The 19,331-nt window shown below is 39.0% G+C and overlaps 1 pseudogene; it reads right to left on the minus strand.

Moving 5' to 3' along the window:
* Positions 1-11,572: 11,572 nt before the first annotated feature.
* LOC118841331 lies at positions 11,573-12,179 on the minus strand (annotated as a pseudogene).
* Positions 12,180-19,331: the final 7,152 nt, after the last annotated feature.

The raw sequence follows: 19,331 nt of genomic DNA on the forward strand, positions 1-19,331 counted from the left end.
AGATGCACAATGCAGGGAGTCCAGAGGAGGGAAAGATCAATGGGCTTTATGAAGGCTTTGTGGGGAAAAAAAGTGGAATTGGAGCTAGGCCTTAAAGGAGATGCAAAATCTGGAAACATGGCGCAGAGGGTGGGGGCATTCCAGGTCCCGCCGTAATCCCCAAAGGCACTTGCTGAGCCATATCTGGTAGGAGTTACATGATACTATGCTCCTGGAAGGCGAGAAACCCATGTGCTACAGCTCTTGTGCAATAAGGTTTAATTCTGTGCAGCTGGAGTTGGCAGGAAATGTGGTGATGGCAGCATATACAGAAATGTGCTAAAAGTTGTGGCCAAAAGTGAGACTTGGGAAAGGAGGATCGACTCTAAGAATCTTTGAGATTGTTGATGCAGAATCCTGGGAAGAAGTACGGGGGGGCACACTCCCTCTACACAGAATCTTGGAATCACAGAAGTTGAAAGAAGGAAGGGACCTTAAGGACCATCTAGCCTGAGCCATATAAGAAAGAAATACCTACTATAACACACCTGACAAGGAGTCATCCAGCTCCCCTTTGATTTCCTCCAAGGAATCTACCACCTCTCCAGCCAGTCCATTGTACTCTTGTGCAGTTCTTACACAGGAAAATTTATTTCCCGGTATTGAGAATAAATTGTCCCAAGAAGGGGTTTCCCAAGGAGCATTGTCATTTGGAGGAGTGGGCCACAGGTTCACATCTGAACTCAAATCAGCCAAAGCAAACAAGGATAGTCTGACATTTGTATGGCATTTTAGGGTTTGCAAAGCTTTTCATATATATGCTCTCATCTGAGCGTCTCAAACAACCCTGTGAGGTAGGTGCTGTTCAATGTTGTTATACCCACTTTTCACATGAGAAAACTAAGATTCAGAGAAATGAAGTGACTTGCCCAGTGTCGCATAGGTACCTAGTAAGTGTCAGGAGAGACCTCTGCTTGAATTCTACCTCTAAGTCCTATGATTTCTCAGTACCACAGGACCTTCTAACATGCACAGAAGCATACCTGAGCCAGAAGTCAGCTTATATTGTTCTGTCACAAGATCTATGGTCTTTGCCCTGTAAACAAGATACTAGGAGACCCCACCCCTACCCCTGTCACTGCCCTTTGAAGGACTGAGAGCAATGGATCTATTGGTATCTCATCATTAGCACAATAGGATGGAAAGAGTTGGGGGTTGGGAGTCAGGAGGCCTGGGCTTGAGTCCCAGGCCTCCCCCTAATTCATTTCGTGACCTTGGACAAAAACTTCATCACTCTGCCCTGCCTACATCACAGACTGGAGCACCTTAATAGACTCAGAGAATTTAGGTGAAAGGCTTAGCAGAGCTTAAAGCACATGCACTTGTAGCTTGCTAGTATTACCTCTTTGTGCTAAAGGTCTCCAGGGAAGCCATTCTATGAGTGAAATTAAGTTGGCTTGAGATAACTCTTTTCCAAGAAAGTAATGCACCATTAAAGCACTGGCTCTCTGGCAATATTTCTGACTCCTTTCCCTCCTGATTAGATCCTACACCTTAACTCCTATTGTAGGCAGGTCCCTGTGCTTACTGATAGGAGAGACATGGCCTGGCCCCCAGGGAATTTCCAAGGTAGTGGTGGAGGAGCCAGGAAGGGGAGAAGGGGAGGGTTGGAAAGACGTGAGAAAAAATGCAGGGACACATGCCAAGAGTATGCATTAATCACACCTTGCACAAAGCTTTTAGGGATGCTTTAGTATCTGAATCTAACTTTGGTTTCCTATTTTGTATATTTCTTTGTATAAGTCATAGCATCTGGTAGTTCTAGAGCAAGTTCAGGAACTGTGTGAGCTGATGAGAACCACCATTTTGATTTCCTATTCCCTTTCCCAGACCTATATCTATAGTTTAGTAACTTTTGGAGCATGGCTCCAAATTCTTTTCCAGAATATCTAGACCAATTTACCGCTCTGCCAACAGTACATTAATATTTTCTATTTTCCTGCCACCCCTCCAACATTTGCCATTTTCCCTTTTCATTAGTTTTGCCAATCCAACTGGTATAAAATAGAACCTCAGAACTGTTTTTAATTTCTCAAATTATTTGCGATTTGAAAATTTTTAAAATGTGGCTATTGATAGCTTGGATTTTTTTCCCTTGAGTACCACCTGTTCATATCTATTAATAATTTATCACTTGGGGAATGGATTTTATTCTCATAAATTTGAAACAATACATTGTATATCTTAGAAATGAGACCTTTATTGGAGAACCTTGATGCAATGGTTATTTTTTCCCTCAGCTACCTGTTTCCCTTCCAGTCTTAAGTGCATTGAATACTTTAATTTTATGAAATTAACATTGTCCATTTTATTTTCTTTCACCCTCTTTATCCCTTGTTTGTTCATGAACTCTTCTTCTACTCATAGTTCTTTCTTTCAATTTTATTAATCTCTTTAATTTTTAGGATTTCTGTATTTGTTGTTTTTCTAGTTTTTTTATTTGTTTGTCAAATTCATTTATTTGCTCATTCTCTCTTTTGTTAATGAAATTCTTTAGAGGTATAAAATTTCCCCTACAGATTGATTTGATTATATATTTTAAAATTTGCTATGTTCTCATTGTTTTCATAAACTTTAATGAAATTGTTGGTTTTTACCTCTGGTTTCTGCTCTAACCAAAGTTATCAGTGACTTCTTAATTGCCAAACTTAATGGTCTTTTCTCAGACCTTATCTGTATTGACCTCTCTGTAGCCTTTGGTACTGTAGACCACCTTCTTTTCCTTGATATAGTCATTCTTGTGTGTTTTTATGACTCTGCTCTCTCCTGGTTCTCCTCTGACCTGTCTGACCATTGCTTTCCAGCCTCCTTTGCTGAATCTTTATCCATTAATGGTTTGTCCCCCAAGGTTCTCTCTTGGGTCCTTTTTCTCTTCTCTCTCTGTACTGTTTTACTTGGTGATCTCATCAGTTCCCATAGATTCAATTATCATCTCTATGCAAATGATTCTCAAATAATTTCTCTAGCCACAATCTATCTCCTGAATTCCAGTCTTATTTTTCCAGCTGCCCATTGAACCTCTCAAACTGGACATACCCTAAACTCAACATGTCCAAAACTCAATTCGTCATTTTTCTCCCAAACCCTTCTCTCTTCCAAATTTCCTTATTACTGTCAAGGTACCACCATCATTTCAATCATCCAGGCTCATAGCCTAAGTGTCATTCTCTACTTCTCATTCTCTCTTACCACCACCCCTATATTTAATCTGTTTCCAAGTCCTGTTGATTCTACCTTTGTAACATCTCATGAATCTGGCCCTTTCTCTCCTCTGATACTTCCACCACCATGGTGCATGCCCTCATCACCTTATGCTGGGACTATTGTAATAGGCTTTTGACTAATTCCGTGCCTTCCTTCTGTTAATTATTTCCTATTTATCCTTTATATAGCTTGCTTTGTATATATTTGTTTGCATATTGTCTCCTTCATTAGGTTGTAAGCTCTTTGAGGATAGGGACTATCAATTGCCTCTTTTTGTATGCCTAGTGCTTAGCAAAGTACCTGGCACATAGCAGACATTTAATAAATGTTTACTAAATTGAATGAATGAATGGGCTCCCTGTTTAAAGTCTTTGTTCACTCCAGTTCATCCTCCATTCAGCTAAAAAATTAGTTTTCCTAAAATGCAGGTCTAATCATGTTATACCTTATCTCTCTCATTCAATAAACCCCAATGACTGGGGCGGAGACAAGATGGCAGAGTAAAGGCAGGGTCTTGCCTGAGCTCTCTCAAATTCCCCTCCAAACAACATCAAAAGGATGCTTCAAAATGAATCTTGGAGTGTCAGAACCTTGTTGGTTGTGAAGGCCATGCCCCTGAAAACCAGGGGACTTGGTACTGATTGAATCAGCCATGGTGGTGGCTTCCAGAGCTCTTAGCCCACAGACTGCAAAGGTCATAACGAGATTACAGAAGTTCCTTTGCTGGTATTGGGTTCAAGACTCTGTTGCCTTCCTGATATGTGGTTCTAAGTTGTAGTCTTAGCATGAGGAGGAGGACTGGCAGGAGCAGGGACCCTGATCACAGTCCCAGGGTAGAAAAAATGTTTCTGATTGCTCACAGACCAGAGCACAATTCAGGAGAGCATTGACCACACCTATCCTTAGATCATACAACCTTGAAAGAACTGCAATTTACAGACTCCTAGAATTAGCTCTGAACACAGCAGTACAAAAAACTTAAAGCTTGGGACAGTGCCCCCACTACTGGAGCAGAGCCCAACTGTAACATAAAACTAAAAGTCAAGGAAATCCTGGAAAAATGAACTAATATAAAAAAGAACCTGACTGTAGAAAGCTACTATGGTGACAGGGAAGATCAAAACACAAACTTAGAAGAAGATAATGAGATCAAAGCAGCTACATGCAAAGCCTCAAAGGAAAATGTTAGTTGGCCTCAGATCCTGGAAGAGCTCAAAAGAGATTTTAAAAATCATATAAGACAGGTAGAGGAAAACTGGGGAAAAGAAATGAAAGTGATGCAAGAAAGAGAGTCAACAGCTTGGTAAAGGAGGCACAAAAAATACTGAAGAAAATAACACCTTAAAAAAACAGAATAGGCCAAATGACAAATGAGGCAGAAAAATCCACTAAAGAGAAGAATTCCTTAAAAAATAGGCTTGTCCAAATGGAAAAAGAGGTACAAGATTAACTGAAGAAAAGAAATACTTAAAACATAAAGTCACCCAAATGGGAAAAGAGGTACAAAAGATCACTGAAGAAAATAATTCCTTAAAATTAGAATTGGGCAAGTGGAAGCTAATGGCTCCATGAAACATCAAGAAACAATCAAACTAAATCAAAAAAATGAAAAAAATGGAAGAAAATGGGAACTATCTCATGGGAAAAATAACTGACCTAGAAAATAGATAGAGGAAAGATAATTAAAGAATTATTGGCCTACTTGAAAGCCATGGTTTAAAAAAAAAGGACCTGGACAACATATTTCAAGAAATTATCAAGGAAAAGTACCCTGATATCCCAGAACCATAGGGCAAAATAGAAATTGAAAGAATCCATCAATCACCCCCCAAAAGAGATCCTAAAATGAAAACTGCCAGCAATTCTATAGCAAAATTCCTGATCTCCCAGGTTAAGGAGAAAATATTGCAAGCAACCAGAAAGAAATAATTCATATAACACAGAGCCACAGTCAGTCTAACACAAGATTCAGCAGCTTCTACATTAAAGGATTGGAGGGCTTGGAATATTATATTTCAGAGAGCAAAAGAGCTAGGGTTACAACCAATAATCACCTACCCAGCAAAATTGAGTATAATCCTTCAGAGGAAACAGTGGGTATTCAGTGAAAGAGAGGACTTTAAAGCATTACTGATGCAGACACCAGAGCTGAATAAAAATTTTGACATACTAACACACAGCTCAAGAGAAGCATAAAAAAGGTATCATAAAAGAGAAATCACAAAGGATTCAGTAAGGTTAACATCTGTAGCCAGAATGGACTTTGTTTTCTTTGAATGACTCAGCTCGCCTCGTTGAGCTTCCCTGGACGCTGGGGCTTGCTCTTCCGGGGCAGGACCAGAGCTTCCTGTGTGATGAGTCGTGGGGCTGGCTGAGGGGAGGTGTGTTAACATGGTCTATGCTAGGGGGAGGGGCCAAGTCAAGAACCAATCGGTCCTGGTCGTTCAGGCAGCGCTTGATGATGTCAAAAACTCTATAAGAGGGGAGAGGACAGCTTGAAGATCCTCCTTTCCTTTTCCAGTTGGAGCCAGCGACGCCTACAGCCAAAGCTGAGCTGCCGGTAGCAGAGCTGACTAGAGGCTAGTGGGTAATCTTCTTACCGTAGAGGGGAAGCATGTATATGATTTTGCCTTATACCATCTCGCTTCTCTGTGGCCTCCTGGTTACCCTTGTAAGGCAGACTTATTGGGCCTGGAAGCTTTTGATGAAAATATCAAAATGGGGATGCTGGTTTGTGGGCTTGTTATTGTGGAGTGTAAATACATGCTTTAGTTCTCCTGCCTTCTGCCTAGAGAATTCCTTATATCTTGCAGTTCCGGACCTTTTAGGCACATATGAGATTCTCTTTGAAATCATAAATTCTGCCTTCCTAATATAACATCCTACCATGGAAGATAATACATATAACTCCTAAGAACTTTTTCTTTATTAGAGCAGTTAGAAGAAATATACATAGAGAGAGGGCACAGGTATGAGTTGACTATGACAGGATGGCATCTCCCCCAAAAATGAAATTAAGGGGTAAGAAAAAGTGATGTACTGAGAGAAAAGAGAAGGGAGAGATAGAATGAGGTAAAATATCTTACATGAAAGAGCTTTAATAGTGGAGTGGAAAATATGGGGGTGGGGTCAGCAACACTTGAAAATTACTCTCATCAGAATTGGCTCAAAGAGGGAATAACATACACACTCAGTTGGGTATAGAAATCTATCTTACCCTACAGGGAAGTAGGTGGAGAGAAGATAAGAGAAGGGGTAGAGTGCTGATGGGAGGGAGGGTGGATTAGGGAAGGTGGTGTTCAGAAGCAAAAAAACTTTTGAGGAGGGACAAGGACGAGAGGAAAGAGAGAAGGATAAGAAGAGGAAAAAAAGCAGGATGGAATTAAGTAAACAGTTTGTAATCATAAATGTAAATGTAAATGGATGAACTCACTCAGAAAATGGAAGCACATAGCAGAGTGCTTCAAAAACCAGAATCCTACAATACAAGACAAACTCAACAACCAGAATCCTTATAAGAAACACACCTGAAGCAGAGAGACACACATAGGGTAAAGGTAAAGGGCTGAAGGAGAATCTATTATGCTTCAGCTAAAGTTAAAAAAAAAAAAGCAAGAGCAGCAATAATGATCTCAGACAAAGCAAAACCAAAAATCAATCTTATTAAAAGAGATAAGCAGGGAAACTACATTTTGCTAAAAAAAAAGGTGCCATAGACAATGAAGTAATATCAATACTAAATATATATGCACCAACTGGTATAGCATCCAAATTCTTAAAGGAAAAGTTAAATGAGTTAAAGAAGGAAATAGACAATAAAACCATACTAGTGGGGGACCTTAACTTGACAGAGCTAGACAAATCTAGCAAAAAAAATTAACAAGAAAGAAGTTAAGGAAATGAATAGAATTTTAGAAATGTTTTATATGATAGACCTCTGGAGAAAATTGAATGGGGATAGAAAGGAATGTACCTTTCTTCTCAGTGGTACATGGCACATACATGAAAAATTAACCATGTGTTAAAGGATAAAGACTTCTCAACAAAATGCAGAAAAGCAGAAATATTAAATGCATCCTTTTTAGATCATAATGATGTAAAATTACACTCAATAAGAAGGCATGCAAGCATAGATTAAAAATAAATTAGAATGAAATGATACAATACTAAAGAATTAGTGGGTCAAAGAACAAACCATAGAAACAATAAATAATTTCATTAGAAAGAATGACAGCAACAAGACAACATGTCCAAATTTATGGGATGCTACCAAAGCAGTAGTTAGGGGGAAATGTATACCTCTAAAAGCTTACATCAGTGAAATAGAGAAAGAGCAGATCAATGGATTGGGCCTGAAGCTAAAAAAAGTAGAAAAAAAATGAAAAATTCTGAGTTAAACACAAAATTAGAAATCCTGAAAATCAAAGGAGAGATTAATACAATTGAAAGTAAGAAAATCATTGAACAAATAAATAAAGCTAGCAGCTGGCTTTACGAAAAAACCCAATAAAGTAGATAAAGCCTTGGTTAATTTTATTTAAAAGAGAAAGAAAAAAAAACAAAATTACCACGATCAAAAATAAAAAGGGTAAATTTACCACCAATGAAGATGAAATTAAAGCAATTATTAGGAGCTATTTTATCCAAATAAATGTCAATAAATCTAACAATCTAAGTGAAATGGATGAACATTTCTAAAAATATAAATAGGTCAAATAAACAGAAGAAACAGAATACTTAAATAACCCTATCTTAGAAAAAGAAATTGAGCAAACCACCAATGAGCTCCCTAAGAACATGTCTTCAAGATCAGATGGATTCACAAATGAATTCTACCAAACATTTAAAGAACAATTAATTTCAATACTACATAAACTTATTTGGAAAAATAAGCAAAGAATGAGTCCTTCCAAGTTCCTTTCGTGACACAAATATGATGCTGATACCTAAGCCAAGAAGAGCAAAAACAGAGAAAGAAAACTATGGACCAATTTCCCTAATGAATATTGATGCAAAATTTTTAAATAAAATAGTAGGAAGGAGATTACATCAATACATCACAAAGATGATACACTATGACCAGGTGGGATTTATACTGGGAATATAGGGCTGGTTCAATATTAGGAAAACTATCAGCCTAATTGACTATGTTGAAAATAATAAGAAATCATCTGATCATCTCAATAGCTGCAGAAAAAGCTTTTGACAAAATAAAACACTCATTCCTGTTAACAATGCTAGAAGGAACAGGAATAAATGGAGCTTTCTTTAATATGATAAGTAGTATCTATCTAAAACTATTAGCAAGCATTATCTGTAATAGAGATAAGCTAGAAGACTTCCCAATAAGATCAGGGGTGAAGCAAGGATTCCTGTTATGACCATTATTATTCAATATTGCACTAGAAATTCTAGCTATAGCAATAAGACAAGAAAAAGAAATAGAAGAATTACCATAAACAATGAAGAAACAAAACAATCACCCCTTGCAGATGATATGATGGCATACTTAGAGAACACTTTGAAATAACTAGGAACTCAAGCAAAGTTTCAGGATATTATATAAGCTCACATAAATCATTAGCATTGCTACTTATTACCAACAAAGTCCAACAGCAAGAGAGAGAAAGAGAAATTCCATTTAAAATAACTGTAGACAACATGAAATGCTTGGGAGTCTACTTGCCAAGATAAACCCAGGAACTACATTAACATAATTATAAAACACTTTCCACACAAAGTCATATCCAAATAACTGGAAAATATTAATTTCTCATGGGTAGATTGAGCCAACACAATAAAATGAAAATTCTACCTATGTTAATTTATTTATCCAGTACTTTACCAATCAAACTACCAAAAATTATTTTATAGAACTGGAAAAAAATAATAACAAAATTCATCTGGAAGAACAAAAGGTCAATAATATCAAGGAAATTAATGAAAAAAAATGTGAAGGAAGGTGAAGGAAAATGTGAAGGCCTAGCCATACCAGATCTTGATCTGTATTATAAAGCAGTAATTATCAAAACAATCTGGTGTTGGCTAAGAAATAGAACAGTGGATCAGTGGAATAGATTAGGTACACAATACACAGTGCTAAATGACCATACTAATCTAATGTTTGAGAAACCCCCAAATCCAAGCTTTTGGGACAAGGACTCACTATTTGACAAAAATTGCTAGAGAAACTGGAATAAAATTTGGCAGAAACTAGGTATAGATCAACATTTCACATCACATACCAAGAGAAGGTAAAAATGGGTATATGATTTAGACATAAAGAGTGAGCATAAGCAAATCAGGGAGAATGGAATAGTTTATCTGTCAGATCTATGGAGAATGGAAGAATTTATGAAAAAACAAGATACAGAGAGCATTATGAGATATAAAATGGGTAATTTTGATTATAGTAAATTAAAAAAAGCCAACAAAAACAAAACTAATATAGCTCAAATTAGAAGGAAAGTAGAAAGCTGGGAATTCTTTTTTTATAGCAAATGTCTCTGATAAAGGCCTCATTTCTCAAATATGTAGAGAACTGAGTCAAATTTATAAGAAAATGAGTCATTCCCCAATTGATAAATGGTCAAATGACATAAACAGGCCATTTTCAGATGAAGAAATCAAAGCTATCTATATAGTCGTATGAAAAATGCTCTAAATCACTACTGATTAGAGATACACAAATTAAACCAACTCTGGGGTACTACCTCATCTCTATCATGTTGGCTAATTAATATGACAGAAAAGGAAAATAATAAATGTTGCAGGGAATGTTGGAAAATTGAGACATTAATGCACTGTTGGTGGAATTTGAACTGATCTGACCATTCTGGAGAGCAATTTAGAACTATGTTCAGAGGCCTACAAATCTGTGCATACCTTTTGATCCAGCAATATCACTACTAGGTCTGTATCTCAAAGCGATGTAAAACAAAAAAAAGAAAAAGGACTCATTTGTACAAAAATATTTATAGCAGCTCTTTTTGTTGTGGCAAAGGATTGGAAATCAAGGGGATACCCATCAACTGGGGAATGGTTGATCAAATTGTAGTATATGAATGTAATGGAATACTATTGTACTATACGAAATGATGAGTGGGATGCTTTTAGAAAAAAACTGGAAGGACTTACATGAACTAATGCAAAATGACATGAGCAGAAACAGAACATTACACACAGTAACAGCAATATTGTACAACGATCAACTGTGAAAGATTGCCCTTCTCAGCAATATGAGACAATTCTAAAGGACTCACCTTGAAAAATACCTTCATCTCCAGAGAAAGAACTGATGGAGTCTGAATATAGATCAAAGCATACTATTTTAATCTTCTTCATTTTTTTTCATGGTGATTTTTTTGGGTCTCTATTTTCTTTCGCAACATGACTAATATGATAATATGTTTTGCATGATTGCACATGTATAACCTGTATCAAATTCCTTTGCTGTCTCAGGAAGGGTGGAGGTGAGAAAGGGAGGGAGAGAATTTGGAACTCAAAATTTTTTAAAAAAGAATGTTAAAAACTAACATTACTTTTACATGTAATTGGAAAAATATTATTCAATAAAAAGAAAAAACAAACCTCAATGACTTTTCTGAAATAAAAGACAGCCTTTGTTTGAGTTTTTAAGCCCTTCATAACTTGAGCCCTTCCTACCTTTCTAGTCTTCTTAGACCGAAGTCCCCTCCATTTACTCTATGACCCAATGATACCAGTTTCCTTGCTATTGCTCAGACTAAGCTCTCTTCTGACTTCACAAATTTTCACTGGCTTTCTTCCATGTGTGGAAAACTTGCCCTCCTAGTTTTCCTGGCTTCTTTCAAGTCTCTGCTAAACCCTTGTCTTCTATAGGAAGTTTTCCCCAATCACCCTTGATACAAGTGCCTTCAGTCTGAGATCACTTATATCTTGTTTGTACAGTCAGTCATTCATACATTGTCTCCCCTCTGAGCTCTTTGAGAGTAGGGACTGTTTTTGTCTTTCTTTGTATCCCTAGAACTTTGCACAGTGCCTGACCCTTGGTAATCACTTCATAAATGCTTGTTGATTTGTTTGGCCCATTATAATTTCTTTTGGTATTAGCTTTTGTTTTCTTAAGTGTTCTTAACAATTGCAATTTGCTCACAAAACAAGAGAAAGTCAATTAGAACCTCATCATTCTTAACAACAATCTCTCTTGGCAAAAGCTACTGGTCTGAGAAGCCATATAATTTTATAGGAAGAAAGTCATTGAATCCTTCAGAAAACACAGCTTAGCGATCTCTCTTTGATATAAAATAATGAGGTGCCTGGAGTGCAATAGAGATGAGTTTTAAAAACATCACACAAAGGAATCCAGCTGGACTTCCAGGGTCATTAATTCCTTATAGAACTCAAACAACTCCTGATAGTTGAGTTCCATGCAAACCATTGCCAACTTCTTTGAATCTTCATTGTTTATTCCAAGTTCTAACATGGCATGAGGAAATTTGAGCTTTGTCTGAGTAGACTGAGCAATTTGAAGGTTAAGTTACATCCAACTGTCTCAAGCAATGGGGAGCCAGAATCCTGTTAGAACTTTTCACCCATGTGTTGACCCATACTAGCTCAAGCATTGGAAAATACTTTGTCTTAACTGAGATGAATGCCCTCATATTCTTGTTTCAGAGCTACTGGTTTCAAATGGTAATAAACAGCTTGCTCTGAAATAAATGACATTGTTTCAAGAACTGGATGAAGGTCAGATTTCTCCAGTAAAAATACAGCTTTGAATTTTTCTTTTTCCTCAGTATTAAAGCCATTCTCAGATTTCAGGGGAGGTTTCTGAAGAATTCAGGCAAATAACTGAAGGATTCTTCCCATAACTACTATGTAAACAAGAGACACTCCTTCTTTTTCATGCTTGGACTGTTCAACACAACAAGCAGGGGTCATCCGGGAGAAGCCATCCCCGCTTATTTTAATTTTCAAGGAGTCTCTTACTGGGTCAGGTTTTGTACCTCTTGTACTAAGCTGTTAAATTTCTTTCCAAGCTTTTGCTCCAAAGCTCTCACCTCATTTCCATTTCTTTGCTCTACACGATCGTTTCATTTATAATATCGTTTAAAAAATTCTTGCCTCCTTTCTTTTAGGAATTCTAATAGATCTTGTGGCCAAGATTTGTTTTCCTTTGAGGTTCCGCTTGTAGACATTTTGGAATTATTTTCCTTATCTGAGCACATGTCTTATCTTACGGTCCCTGGCATCATAAGAGACCTTTACATTTTTTTTGTTTGCTAATTCTCCTGACCTTCTTGGATTACAATCTGGATTATGATTTTCTGTTAGGACCAGGGTCTGCACACTTCTGGAGGGAGTCAGGACTTGTCATATCTGAGGTCTTACTAGTATGTCCTTCAGATGCTGCTTTCTCCAAAGATCACAGAGGTAGCTTGAGCCAGAGTACTGCAGACTTTCAGAGGTATGTAGTCAGATCAAGAGCATGTGATCACTCCCCTCCAGAGCTTTTCAGGCTCCTGACGCTGGTTTTGCTTGGACAATATAGTTACAGACTTGCGCTTGTGTAGTGTTCCAGGACACAGTAGTTGGCCCCAGCCCCTGTCAACACACTGAAAGGCTTACCAGGAGGGACTATGGCATTAGCCCAGCCCTTTTCAGAGACCTGGGGACTTAAGCCCTTGATCCAAACCCTTTGGGCAACCAGAACTGCTTGCCTAGTCCTGTTCTTGCCCAGAAACTGAACTGATGATAAGCAGGAAACCTTGCACAGCTGCCTATGAAGAGCCTTGGGAGTTGAATCAGAGATCCAGGCTCCTCTGGAAGACTTGGTTTGGGTGATGAGTCTGTGATCCTGACCCTTCTCTTTTCCATAGTTCCTACATTGGTTGCTTGCCTGTGAGTTGAATTTGTGATCTTGGGCTGGAAAGGTGCCTCACTGTGGTTTCTCCTTAGATTTCCTAAAGACTGAATGGGCTGGTGGCTCTTCTTAGATCTGTCTTAGAATGGTTGTATGGGAAGCTTAGCTGTACTGCTTCCCCTACTCTGTCATTTTGCTGGTCACTATGTTTTTATTTTGAAAAGGTAGAAACAAATGTTTGAGATTTTTGGTTTAATGTCCTCATTTGCATATTTGTGCTCAGTGTGTATGTTTTTCTTTTGGATCCACTTTCTCTTAATTACTTCATACAAGTTATCCTTACTTCCTTTGTTATCCTGAATTGCTTCATCTACATTGTCTTCAGAAAGATGATTTGTGCATAGCCAGGGAGCTCATCTACCACCTGACTCCCGATTTCTCTCAGGAAGGACTTAGTGCACCTTTGGGCAACTGAGGAAAAAGACAGAGAGTTAGAGAGGAGTTGGATTATCACTCACATACTGGTCAACCCCAGGCTAACAAAGAGACTGGGCATAGCATAGGGTAAGACTAGGTAGTAATATAGATTATGGACTGGTGCCTCACCTTAATCAGACTGACTCCCCTCCAAACCTGGCCACAGACTGACCTGAAACCTTGGCCCTAGAGTGACCTCCAAATGTTGGGCGATAACTAACTACCTAACCCCTGGACTCCTAGCCATAGTTTGACTCAAGCCCCGTCTAGACAGAGCCCTAAACCTTAGCGTGAAGCTAAAACCCAAACTCCAGGCAATTACTGACTCCCTCCACCCCGTAACTATCTCTCTCCCAAATGTCTTGCTGGTCACAAAAGAGGACCAGATGAAAGAGTGCATGTGCCTTGTGGCTCCTGATTGCTGCTCTTGGAGCTGGGCACAGTTCAGTAGCCTTTATGCAGGTCGAGGTCTTCTTTGTGTGGTTAATGGCCAAATCTGGATTCACCTGCTGCACCTTTTAGCAGGGTTGCAAATGATCAGAAGTGTTTGTGGGGATCCTGAATTCCACTGTCAGAGTTCAGTCATAGTAAGTAGCATAGTGGATATGGTGGACAGAGTCCAGAAGACCTGAGCTTAAATTCTGACTCAGACTCTCACTACCTGTGTGACACTAAGCAAGTCACTTAGCCTCAGTTTCCTCATCTGCAAAATTGGGATAATGTTAGCATTTGCTTCTTGTGCTCTTGTGAGAGTCAAATGAGATGTATGTAAAGTGTTTTGCAAACTTAAAAGCACTCCTTAAATTTTAGCCATTAATAGCTGACATTTATAGAGTGCTTCAAAGCTTGAAAAGCACTTCACACACATTATCTCATCTGACCTTCCTAAGAACCATGTGAAATAAGCCACGTGGGTATTATCACCCCCATTTTACAGATGAAGAAGCTGAAGCTTGAAAAGACAAGAATACTTGCCCATTGACACACAATGAATTAGTGTCAGAGGCAGGATTTGAGCCCAGGTCTTTCTGACTTGAGGTCCAGCATTCTATACATTATGTTATATTGAGTCTGCCTTCATTAACGTCATTTATACATCAGTTAGATGAGCTTACTTTTATAAGTATATGTGAATAACACAGACAAGATTAATACCCACAAGAGACTTTCCTGCCTAACTCTGGCCACCAAAGCCTACAGTCTGTGTCAGATAAGAATGGAATATTCCTTGTGCCAAGAAAGGGAACAAAGCTCTGCTTCTTGAATGGGAGTCTCATGGTGCAAGCAAACAAGTACATTGGGAAGTTATTAGAGGAAAAAAGGATAGATTTGGGGTCTGTTTGCAGCTGGGATAGTGGACTGGCCTTTGGCACACATTACTACTTTTCCCAATTTTGTGTGGTACCGTGCTCTGTACCAGGACATAGAGTTAGGAAGACCTCAGTCCAAATTCAGACTCATGCCTAGTGCATACAGTACGGCACTAGGCAAGCCACTCTATCGGGCTCACTATCCTCTCCTGCGTAATGGAGATAATCATACCACCTATCTCCAGGATCGTTGTGAAGGTCAAATGAGATATTTGTAAAGTGCTTTGTAAACCTTAAAGCACTATATACATGCTAGTTAATATAAAAATAAGTACTATTATTTTTATTGATTTTGCTGTTTGCTATGTGAAACCCTCTCTAAACCATTTTGAACCCCCAAGACCTGAGAAAGGCCTAAAAATCTGGATTGGTCAATCAGGAGAAAGGCATTTTTGGCTCACTCTGAGCTTAACTTACCATAATGTTTTGCAAACTCTGGCATAACAGACATGCTTTGCTTTGCTCTCTTCCTGTGTCAGCAACTACAAGGCCAGAAGAAGCCAATCAGGAGCATGCGCTGTTTATGACTGTCAAGGGCAGGAGGCCTTGAACCAGACACTATCTTGAATAATGGAACTTTTCTTATGTTATGCTATGTTATGTTATGTTACATTATATTATGTCATGTTAATGATAAAAGAAACACAGACATCCTGGATCTAGAATTTCAATTGACACCTTGACATTCTCTTATTGTATTTGCAATCTATCCAATTAAGAAATTCCTTTCTCATGTTATGGTTAACACATATGGAGACTATAATTTTGACTGATAACAGGCATCCTGAGCAAGGAGGGAAGGGAGGGGTGAGGGGGAATTACTCTGAAGATATAAGGTCCCCTTTGTCTGTCTGTCCTTGGGCTCATTTTTGATAACAAACTCCCATGCGTATCTCTATATGCATGCCCAGCCACCTTTGAGAGAAATAAACATGCATGTGCAGGCTAATTTTGTTTGTTTTTCTTAGAACGAACTCAGTAATAGTTGACGGTTGATACCAAAAAGAGATCAGAAGCGAGACAATTTGATCTGTATTCTAGGCCAGCTGATGGACTGTATCTATGTCACTTCATCTCATCTTTAAGAAGGGAATAATAATCTTTTCTCTGTTGTCTTAGCAGGAATATTCTGAGAAATGAGATAGTGCGTGCAAGACTTGGAAAAGTATGAAGATCTGGGTACATTCTTCTCACCACAATTAATGCATTGTTAATGTTGGAGCCAGGATAGGAAACTGAGGTGCTCACTCCATGGGCATCAGAGCCCCTCCTTTACCAAGGCATTAAGTGTAACCGGAGAGACAGGGGAAAAGAGGACGCTGTTTTACGGGGAGACATTCAGAGAAAGGGGAGTGTGGGGGTCCATTTGTTCCTCTCTTGCTCTCTCTTTCAGTTCAGATGGGTTGAGCTCCTTCCTGTTATTGGGCTGTTGGGCTTTCTCATTGTTTGAGAGCTAAGGGAGGAAAGAAGGATGGATTGTTTCGGAGCCTGCGTGGTTTGATTTGCATCTTTCATTGCGGCAGCTAGGTGGCACAGTGGTTAAAGCATGGGGTCTGGAGTCAAGTAGACCCGACTTAAAATCTGACTTCAGACTCCTACTAACTGTGTGACCCTGGGCATGCCACTTAACCTCTGTTTGCCTCAGTTTCTTCATCTGTAAAATGGGGATAGTAAGGGTTGTCGTGAAGATCAAGTGGGATAATAGTTGTAAAGTGCTTATTACAATGCTTTGAACATAGTAAGTGCTATACAAGCATTATTATCATTTGCCAGGTGGGGAAGAATCTACAAAAGCTCGCTGATGTTGCGACAGCTGCTCTTCCCCTAGAGATTCTCAGGAAAGGTGTTCTGGAATATGTTTGGACTGTTCTGGAATATAGGAGGCAGGGGAATTGGCTGACACGTTATTCTCAACGGAGAGAAGGCTGGCCTTGGAATCAAAACGCCTGGGTTCGAAGCCCTCTTCTCCGCTTGCCAATCTTGAGACTGGCCCTTTGGCCTCATGCTTAGTCCTCCATAAAAAGGCAATAATACTGGCAGGAAACCTCAAAGGGCTGTTGTACGGATCAGATGAGACACTGTGTGCAAAGTACTTGATAATGCTTAACATGCCATATGAAAGCAGGCTGTCAGGCTTGGCCCCAGTGGGAGATTTGTTCCTCAGAATAACGTTTTGCTGTTATGTAAAAACCAGGAACTCACACAACAAGGAGCTGAGGAGTTGGGGAGTTGCCATCAATGCAGCTCCCCTAAGCGATTTCACAAATTGTCTGTGGTTTCCTTCCCTGTTTTTATTTCTATCCTTTTCCCAGACTCTAGTCATAAAAGAGCTGGTATCCTTAGGTTTCTTTATCGGTTGTTCATCCTTGTTCTCATCCATTTTTTAAAAAATAGCTGTCATCCAGTGCCTTCTTTGAACGAGGCAGGGTGTGTTGGTGTATGTGTGTGTGTGTGTGTATGTGTGTGTGTGTGTGTGTGTGTGTTGCTGCTTTTAAAGGAGATTCTCTTCTTCCAGGGAAATATGACATTTACATGTACACAAATATAAAGGATATGCCAAGTAAATACAAAGTAGTCTGAAGGGTAAAGAGCCCTTGTGGGTTTTCTTATCTTTATGGGTTGGCTTGGCTTCCCCCCCACCACCACTTGGACATATTTCCTAACAGATTTCTTTTTATTCCCCAAACTTGTCGATCTTGATTGCATTATAGTATTCTATTATATGGACATATCCTAATTTATTGGACCATCCCTAAGTTCAACCCTTCACTGAATAATGCATTTATAAATAGATTTCAAGCAATCAAACATTTATTAAGCACCTACTATGTGCCAGTATATGTCTTACAGAGCTGTTTACATGCCATCTCTGCATTGGATTGTAAGCTCTTTGAGATCAGGCCTCTATATAAGGCATTTGCCTCTTTGTATCACTGCTGCTTAGCGTAGGGCCTGGCACATAGTAGATACAAATGCTTCTTATATGACTGACTGATCTTCCCTACATAATCAAGATAAATACAAGATCCCATTTTTATATTTTATATTAATATATATATGTTTCATATACATATTTTAAATTTTATTTTTTAAAAGTTTTTAAAGCTTTCACCCAGTTGCATTTCTTCTTAGTGATTTCATTGTGGTATTTGAACAGATCTTTAAATAAGCCCAAATATGAGTGAATGAATAAAGTGCTTAGCATAGTGCTTGGCACATAGTAGGCACTTAATACATGTTTATTGATCAATTGAAATTAAAGAAGTATTTGTTAAGTATTTACTATATGTCAAGAACTATGCTAAGAACTTGGCATACGAATACAGAAGTGAAATGGTCTCTGGGCCAAGAGAACTTATATTCTAATAGGGCAAAGATGACATATATATGGGAACTAGAGCTGGTAGGAGTGCGTGCATGTTACAGAGTGAAAGGTGAGCTTTTGTCTGGATACAGGCCACTACTTCCCTTTCTAGACATCTCCAAACCAGAGTCCAGGAGTGGGAGGGAGAGGAGGGCTGGAATTCAAGTGGAGTAGTCTGGAGGGGTTTCGAAGGGTACAGGAGGAGGAAGAGAAAATGTTCTTTGCCCTCGGCCGTTCATAATCTCACAGGGGAGATGGGATTCAAACACATGACATAATTATAGGAAAATGGTGTGTGCAACAAAAAGCTAGCCTGTGACACAGAATTCAGAGGATGGGAAGGAGTATTGGTAGGAAAGAAGACAGGGAAGAGGTTACTGTGTGCATAGTCTTTCGGGGGTTTGTTTTTCTGTGCTCTCTATAGATAGCTTGGAGGTAGAAGAGATGTGTAGGTGTAGCACCTGTTCAGCAAGGGGGCTGATGGAAAGTGTAATTTTCCCAGCTGGAAGGAGGGACTGAAGGATCACGGGAGGCAGAGTCATCATTGGACTGGGGGAGCTGGAGAACTTTTGTTCTTGGCAGAGAGGGCCATAGAGCAGATGAACATTAACAGTGAGCCAATGTCAAGCAAGGGCACTACTTTCCAGAACCGAATAAAACCATGAGCTATCAGAGCCTTGTCTGGCTCACTGACCTACTTAAGAAATTATTTGTCTGAAAAGAATTTGCTGTTTGCCTGGGTGTGCCTGTTTGTTGCACAGTGGGTCAGTAAGATTATCTCTTCACTTTCTCTGGTTAAAAGGAAAATTCTTTGGGCTTTTACTCTGCTTGAGGAGGCAAAACTCAGGACAAAGAGAAATAAAAGGAGTTTATTATAAGCATGTCAAGGCAGTGGCTTCCAGGTGCGGCCAGCTTTTATTTCTAACTTTCAGAATGAGAAAGACACTTGAGGTGAGTCCATTTCAGCAAAAGTGTTTGGGCCTTTGTGTCTCAGTTCCTCCCCAAGGTAGTGCGTACGTGACAATTTCTGGGT

The sequence above is a fragment of the Trichosurus vulpecula genome, chromosome 3, assembly GCF_011100635.1.
Source record: "Trichosurus vulpecula isolate mTriVul1 chromosome 3, mTriVul1.pri, whole genome shotgun sequence".
NCBI classification, from domain to species: Eukaryota; Metazoa; Chordata; class Mammalia; order Diprotodontia; family Phalangeridae; genus Trichosurus; species Trichosurus vulpecula.